Consider the following 9,213-nt stretch of genomic DNA (forward strand, 5'->3'; position numbering starts at 1 on the left):
TAATGAAGTCGTAAATGCAATTCCAATCTTTTTACATTTCTGTGCTTTTGTTTTGTGCTGATTTATCGCTGTACTTTACTGTTATTTGATTTACTATGCAACTCAGGTGCTTCCAATGTATTTTCTTCAAAGATCCTCCAATATGCCAATGATCCGATTTGAAAATAGTTTTTCAGATTATTTTAAATTCGTATTTGTAAATTGTTGACTCTAGCTTACTCAGTGGTAGTGTTTATAAGATCTCACAAGATATACTACTGTACTTCTAATCTAGTTAGGACTGATAAATAAAACATATTTTGTAGCTATGACCAGTATGACATACTAGACGTAAGATAATTTCATGCATCGGACATAAAACAAGATTTTGATTTAAGTTTCATCCAAAGCGATTTCGCGCGTTTGCGCAATTACCGATAAAGATGTCCAGCAATACAAATCAGATCCTAGCCAAATCTCCTCCGTAAGACAATGTCATAAACCCTGTCGGCGATCTTAATTGAAATTTATTGCGTCTCGAACGCGATTCGGAACTAAAATGACACTTGCTGCGCACGCGCACCCACGCGACTTTCAATCTTGCAGCTCAAACTGTAAGATTAAATTTAGAGCGGTGTTGTTTGAGAGAAGCGTTCCGTTTTGTGGCGTCGCAGTGTTATCTGGACAATCGAAGATAATGCACTCATGTGATTTGAGACAATGGGAGCGTTTTGTCCCATCGAGTTAGGTGTCGTTGGGGGCGATTTGGTTTAATGCGGCTTAACTAGCGATTGGACCCGGGCTCACTTGACCTGTTTAGCCATCATTCATTTTCATGAGCACTGTTTGTTTAGAGTAAATCGGATTGGAATCGTTTAAGCCAATTTAGTATGCAATAATGCAATTAGGAATGCAGTATGTTACCAGCTTCGTAACTGTAATTTGGAATAAAGACGTGTTCTTAAAGTTATTATTTATGAAAATAGTCAAAATAAACATAATAAAAAAAAGTAACAGGATCACGAGTAGGTAAATAAATGGATTATAAGAACTCAGATCGAAAGCTATGAATTTGAAGCTTTTTGACACTAGGTTGTAACCGACCTATACCAGACAGCAATTGAGTAGATATCTAAGGTACTTAGAAGGCAATGCCACCCATTGAGTTTTAAAAAGCATTAGAACAATAATGTAATGTCCCAGTGACTACGTCATATGCACTCGTGACGTACACGCCATTAAAGCCATTTGGACCCCTGATGGCTGCACCAGAGATATCACCTTTCGTGGTACCGACAATAGTTACTGCCTTTTAGGTGTAATGGCTTCTTGAAAACCATTAAGTGAAGAGAATACTCAACGGAAAACGCTGGAAGAATCAAACACATCATTTATTGAAGCTAAATCTATTAGATTCAAAAGCATAACTGAAGAATACAAATAAGAAATACATAATAACAATAGATTTTGTTTTTTAAGATGTCATTTCGCAGAAAGTGGCATTAAACACTTGTGTTTATTTAAATACTAATTACTGTAATGATTTAAGTCTTTAAGATAATGAGAGAAAAGGTTAAAGTTTCTAAGGAACTTAATACATTCTTGTTTTAATCTTATCTTTTCACAGTAAAAGAAGATAAGTACGAGAAAACTGTCTTTGCACAATTCAATCACAATAACCATATTCAATCACAATAACGATAAAGCACTTTGCAGCACATATCTAAAAATAACATGTGCTTCAACTACATACTTGACAATCATGTGGCTTTCTAAAAACAACTCTAATTTCTTGTTTGCATTCCTAATGATAAACATATGTTAACGAACAAATTGCATTCCTAGCACATACGAGTAAACAAGACACGCGTTATCTCTTATAATTTATTAATGAACAATGACTCATCCAACAAAGCCAAGTGTAAATGTCAGTTGATAGTAACCACGTCTATCGTTTCCGCCTTATCATTGGCAACGTGGTAGGAAGTCTTGATGTATCGGCGGATATGGCACCCTGCTAACCTGCCAATACCTAGCTATGATAACTCATCCGTACATAGCATATAAAGTAACGGTCCTAGAGTACTACCTTGGGGTACCCCCACTTCAGCGGGCGAAGGCGTCGCAAGATTTTTAATAGCAACACACTTGCAGCGAATCATAATTGATGTTACATGGAATGTCCGTTTATTAAGCAGTAAATAATTAACATTTTGAATTATTGACACCTAGCTCGTACCATGGGGAAGCCCAGAGGCGTAGAGAAAATATTAATTGGCGTGGCTTCCACACACTATTGATTTGTTTGTTATAAGCACATAAACTGTGTAGTTGGCTAGTTATAAAGCAACTTATTAAAATATTAGGTTATGTGTCCTTGAAGAACTTATTCAGAAGTTAAATCAGACGTACGTAATCTTAAAATATCCATTTCAAATGATTACTAACAGCATTATAGAAGTGATTGCATCTAAACAGATTGGCATTAAAAACCAAAATGTAATTTACTAATTTTTAATGTTATAAATATAATGTTAACAATATTTGCATGCCAGCTTCTGGTGGACTGTGCGGACATCTTAATATTGTAAGAACTTGCAGACCACTTTTCACGCAAATAAACTGATTTGATCTGATTTGATTTGATTTGGCATAGCATTGTGGTTTAAAGTTTAGTATCATTGGCTCCAATGAATTACAAAAGCACATGACACATTGCAACCAATAAAGTTTTATGAACAAGGAAGAGCATAATGACATGTGTCTAAGTATGTCATAACGTGAAATGGCCATATATTCTTATGCAAGCCACGGGGCCCAGGTATCGGCAGAATAAAAACTAATGCGACGGGCATCTTCGTACATACAAATTGTCCGATCACCGTTCATCAATTCAAGGAAATTCGTTGAACTTGTAAAATTTGCATAGAACTAGTCTTGAGCTAGGCAATAGTGTCCGAGAAAGATATACTTAAATGGGAATTGTTGATAACTTTATAACTAATACTTATTAATGTTCAAGTCGAAAAGTAACTCTTCTAGACAAACTTCAGGTGTAACTTACATAGTTCCAATACAGTTAAGTTACTACGTCGTATGATTGATTTTATCCAAGTGTAGTTAAACGTTGTTAAATGAATAACCGTTTAATACCAGGTTTAAAAATAAACTGACAATTACCTAAAACAAAAATAACACGATATAAAAATAGCATTTTAAATATCCTTTCAAGGAATCGCCAAATTCACGCAAACCATCCATAAAAAGGACACGTAATTACAAAGTATAATAAAGTCTACATTTGAGTAACTGGCAGCAGATGATTATTTTGTAGAATTAGTACAGCAAAGGGCGAAGGAACGTACTGGCCGCATAGAATGCCGACCAAAATAGATCGAAGGCGACAATGAAACAATGTAAAATGAAATAAAAAGTAATCGCGATCGAAATTCGAATTACGCGTTTGATGCTATTCTTTTTTGCGGCGCTACATTATTTTGAGAATTTGAAAAAAGTTTTTAATCGCGATAGTTTTTTGTTTTTATTTTACATAAATAGTTGCTTAATTTTGTACAATTTATGTTACTGGGTGATGTTTCTCAGTCTACAGAGGAAAATTAAGTCATAAACTTACAGCCGCAAATGCGGCATGGCTGGAAAAATTGTTTTACTGTCCAATAAAGCGCTGAAATAGACGGTTTAACGGATAAAGCACAGCTAGATACCCGGGCCGGTGGTTTGGCAGGAGTCCGTGTTTCCTTACTTTTGAAAATTCTTAGAATTAATAAAAATAAGTTTTAATAGCAAACGATTCATCTCCCAGTACATCATCAAATCTATTTCAGGAGTGAATCGATATTACTGTAAAAGAATGATCATTGTAAGCTGTCAGTTCAATCGATAATACCTATGTGTCAAATATTTCACTTTGTTGCGTCTGCATGACAAACTTCTAGGTCGCACACCAACTCTTGAGATATTTTTCATTTCTATCTTTTTAACCACACCAAAGGATAATCCATGTTTTCGTGAGTCAAGATCTTCTTAGAGATGGGTTACGCCAATTGAATTAGGTTTACGACTCGGAACATTGGGTAATCTGTTTAATTGTGTCCACACTTTGAAGGCGAGCTTTTGATTTGATTGGGACTAATGAGATGCATCCTGGCGCGAGCGCTGTTATAATATTTCATTTGGTTATAACTTGCGAACGGGGGTTGTCTTCTTTAAAACCGTGGCCCGTGGCCGTGGGCTGTAAAAAGTTATCGATTCGCGTATCTACATACTTTTTCTAGGAAATAAATGCTAGAACACAAGTGATAATTCGAAATCACATCTAAAATGAATTTATTTTATAGCCACTGATGTCAGAGTTTTTCGAGGCCATAATAATAACTGAGGATGAGATGTGGATTTAACTGCAACTAGGTACTAACTCCTTATTTTTTATGACTTTTCTAATAAAATATGTCATTTATACAAATATTTTTAACGTGAGCAATTAATTAATAATTAATTGATTTATCGGGTCCATTGAGAAAGCCATTAATAATTCTTTGATGTTACCTAACGCCTGTATTTGTCATATTATTCCCAGACAGAGTTCGTTATAAATAACACATTATTAATAACTATATCGATTGTGACGGAATGTTCACACGACTAAAAAATCTCGCTCAATATTCACACCTTTGCAAGACTAGCCTTCTGACGTGGCTCTACTCGTGGTGGTGAAATGTTTCCAACTACGGATTCTATTTTTAATGTTTCGCAAATAAATGTTGAAAAAAATATCGCAGTAGCAAAATAGCTATAAAACTTATTTATATGTTAAAAAAGGGTCTCTGAAGAGCTTGATTTATTTCAGGCATATTTAGCACTAAGTAAGCAAGCATACAAAAGATACAAATTATTATAAATTACTTTTTTTTTGTAAAAAAAGAAGCTTTCTTCATTATGCCGCCGCGTACGCATCGCCTTGCGAGAAACAAAATCCAGAATCTGAGTCAGCCGCAACATTATTATCTTCTAGGTCGCCCCCAAACATTCGGCTGCGACGGTAATCGCAACACCTCTACTCCATCTGGTATTTCACTAAATCATAAACATGGCTTATAATAACGCGTGCCACATATTAACAGAGGAAGCCGGGATATGTAAACTAACCCAAATAGTGAGGGGCAACGAACGACTAGTGTTGTCCCAGTAATCGGTTTTTTCTGTCATCGTCCGTCGACGGATCATTAATCATTAGTTTTGGTCTAAGTTTGGAGCGAAGATGAGGCTAATGCGGTGATGATTGGGAAATGTGTATTGTTCTTGTTCTCATCCTAGAATGTGCCTTGACAGTTACCTAGTTTGAGGGAAGTGACATTGACAGCTACAATTCAGTGCAAGGCTAAAAACATCTTCATGAAGCATACAAGCAAGCTTGGGCCCGATGACGAGAATTCGCGAACTTGTAACTTCTATTTTAGGGCTGTCAATCTTTTATTGATTTGACTTCTTTTTTGTTTCAGGCTGTTAAAAACGTAAGTAAATACTTATTGACTAAAATTATTACTATCAGAATCAAATGTAAGCTAGTTAATTACTTTTTATCCGAATGTACGCCAACAAAGTCTCGAGAAAAAGCTCTAGCTATAAAGCTAGTGCAACAATTTCATGCTGAAATGATAAATTGTTATATTGAAAATGTCAAATCATATTATTTAATATGAAGTTTAAGCAAATCTCCAAGAGCAACAAGCAGCGTCCGTAATGAAGTCATCTGCTGTGCATTAATGGCATAATTTAGTGTGGATTTAAGTAAAACCAAGCAAAGCCAGCTTCCAGTGGAGCCGTCTGCTCCGGTCGACCACCGGACCACGTGCGGCACACGGGGCCTGGCACACCCTTGGGAGCCGTGGAGTCGGTTTAAACATTACATTTTTTTGAAAAAAGAAATTCTATAAAGTAAAATGTGGGTTTGATATAGATTTTGATATAGATTCAAGATGTTCGAGAAAAATAAATACAAGGAGTATAGTAAACTAAGATAAAACATACATATACACAAAATAAGGTAAACATATTGACAGAATATCGGCAAAATTCACAAGTTATGTTTACGTGGGGATTAATGAAAGTGAAATGATAAGTAAATATTTTCATTTAATTAATGAATCAATCATAAGGAATGTCGTCATTTAGTCTAGTCTAGTAAGTATTTAAAACACCGCTAGACGTTTTAATAAATTGGCTTTTAACTTTAATTTAATATAAGCCTAACAACCACTAGGTATAATTATGTGTCTAATGACGCCCGGCGGCCTTTGTAAACAAGACAATTAAGTAGTAAACAAACAATTTGTTATTTTTTTTTTTTATGTGATAGGAGGCATACGAGCAGACGGATCACCTGATGGTAAGTAATTTATCGCTATATTCTAGTAAGCAGCTATTTTACCGGCGTTTGATACCATGTATTTTATTTAGATCAATCATATCAGTTTTTGTATATTAATTACCTTATTTTTTTGCACCAACACTTGCTATTTTCTTGGGTATGGACTGTCCCGCTGAATTTGCTCTTACCATTATTTAAGAAAATGCAGACTATGACGCTGATTTTATTTACCTTAAATCACGTTACTACCTTTAATTTATTAAAAATATATAAACTATCTACATTTTAATCAAATAATTTAAAGAACATGCTACTCCATCCCCGGCGCTGTTCGAAAAGCAACAAAAACATATTGTTTGCCACGTGTTGCGCGCGCGCCGAATGCTAAAGGGACCGGGTTCGAGTCCCGGCACAATGGACCCGGACTTCGAAACTGACTGAACGGACTAATTGCTTTATGAACAAAAGCTAATGTGCCTTTCTTGAAGATGTTCTTACAAGATGACATTGATCATTCCATGTGTATGTAGGTATTTTGTTATACACAAGGTCATGTTATGTGATTTGCCATTGCATAATTCCGACATGTTAAGAGGATTGCCGATTTTATAGTGACAAACGGTCGCCAGCGCCACACCAATATATTGGCGCAAAAAATATTAGTCCTATACATACATGATAGTCAACGGATTTTTGGCGGGACGTACAACACACCAGTATGGCCCCCAAATGTACAATATGCTAGTTCTTGCGATACATGGTGTCAGTCAATGGAGTTTTGGCGGGAGCTAAAGCGCGCGACACAAACTTGACTCGATAGAGAATCTAACTTGGGACCCTTGCGTTTACTCTGCAACTGCAATATCAAATCATTACAGATTGTACTATTGTCAATCAATTAACTACACAGTATAGATAAATAAATAAGATACAGCTATTACTTTACCTATCAGTATTTAGTTAAACCTAGTAAGTTAACATCAATACTGTTTATTAGTCAAACATAATTAATAAATAATCGTTCCCCAAATTAAGATTTTAATGAGTACTTGCTGAGACGCAAAAAATAACGGCATTGATAAATTATACAGCTAACGATAAACATCGGAATTCCAGTTAATTTTAATGGGAAAATGTGACTAATCTTACACACGTTCTTATCATTCCTCCCGCGCGTTTTTTAACTCGCGCACATTTTTATAATTAATTCTAATCGCCGAAAACAATACCGAGAAACGTTAGTCACGTCCAATATGAAACTAATTACGTTTTCATAATATGCCGCCGTTCTAAATTTAATTATATCTTAAAATAAACACAAATCGGCTTACCAGATACACGGAATGTGCACAATTCACGTACTGGCATCCGCAAATACGTTCCCACAACAAGTAACTTGTCAAAAATGTTTTGTTCACAAAAATTCGATGCACAAGCACAAGTAAATAAAGTGGAACTAGGATTGTCCGAACACGAAAACGCGTTGCTATCGCGGTTTGGAACGAGCGCGGTGACGTCCGCACGCTGCGACGCTCGAGTAACGACTGAAGAAATTGAAACGGAGCTTTCAGCGAAGCTGCGCCCGCGCTACGACCGGCGCGCGGGCAATACAGCCGTCTCTTTCTCCGCCCTAGAAAGCGTTCGGCTTGTTGTGCTTCCGTCTCGCTCGCGCGCTATGTCGCGGTGGAAATGGGAAACGCAATGACGCGCGCGTTGCGTAACGCACGGTGCACTATGATTTATTCGGTCGCTTGATTAATTATTTCTTTGCTTTCCGTTTGGCTTTTATTTATGTTTTTCTTTGAGTTTGACGGAACGGATGCTTAGAAGTGTACGAAAATTTTTATTCGTAATTTATGCCCTGATATTTTTGATGATCATAAGTGCATATTTCATGCGCTACATGATTTTGGTTTATGATCAACTATTTTTTAAATCTCTCAGTCTTGATCGAATATTTTAGAGTGCTTCGTCAAAATAGATCTGTTAGCCTTGGGTTACAAGTTCATTGCCAACGGTTTTGATTCGAATTTTATGGAGATACCATTCGATAACATTTGACCTATTTTTAAAACAACGTATTATACAATGTTACCTTCACTGTAACGTAAAACTTACTCGAAGGATATTTCACACACAACAAAATAAGGTACTAAACTTACGTTTCCTAGACTTGGCTGTGATTTTGTAGATGAGTCAGTTACGAAAAGGAGAAACGATTTTATTACAGACGAAGCTTATGGCTTTTCTCGGATCTCTCGAATGAAAAATCGAACGCGCTTTCCCAGAATTGTATAAATAACTCTACTGAATAGAAAAACAATCTCTCCATAACAAAATAATGAGAAAGGCAGTAGTATATCATGCCTATAGCACAGTTCTCCGCTGTGTCTTAGATCCAAAGCACACGATGCGTTGCGGCACCGCACCCAAAAAGAATTCGCAGTTATCGCACGGCACGGCGCTGCACCGCTCGTGTGCCCGCTACAGATATTTCTATGTAAGACGACGCGGAGCGCCGCAACGCATTGTGCAACGCAGCCGGTTGCACAATGCGTTGCGGCGCTCCGGCGTCGCACTGCCGCCGCAACGCATCGTGTGATGTGCCTCTTACTGCTTCGTGGAAGATCCTCGCTGTTCCGGCTTCCTCTTCCATGAAGCAGTTAATGGGCTGTATAATAACCAGGCCGGGAATATAGATGTAACCCGTTTTGTAACTTTACTGTTACAATTTCGTATGAATTCGTAAATGCGAATTCGTGACTTTAATGGTGTGTAATAATTTGATTAATTGTTCCTTCAATATAATTCGTTCACTAGGACAAATTAAATTAAAAAGCAAGAAA

At 36.6% G+C, this 9,213-nt stretch overlaps 1 protein-coding gene across 1 annotated transcript in view; it reads right to left on the minus strand.

Moving 5' to 3' along the window:
- LOC135081454 (fibroblast growth factor receptor homolog 1-like) overlaps positions 1-7,897 on the minus strand; it is a 97,304-nt gene extending 89,407 nt beyond the window's left edge. Inside the window, exon 1 of the mRNA XM_063976150.1 lies at positions 7,699-7,897. The gene's annotated coding sequence lies outside the window, so the exon portion shown is untranslated. The remainder of the gene's footprint in view (positions 1-7,698) is intronic.
- Positions 7,898-9,213: the final 1,316 nt, after the last annotated feature.

This window comes from Ostrinia nubilalis, chromosome 20 (genome assembly GCF_963855985.1).
Source record: "Ostrinia nubilalis chromosome 20, ilOstNubi1.1, whole genome shotgun sequence".
In the NCBI taxonomy this organism is placed as follows: Eukaryota; Metazoa; Arthropoda; class Insecta; order Lepidoptera; family Crambidae; genus Ostrinia; species Ostrinia nubilalis.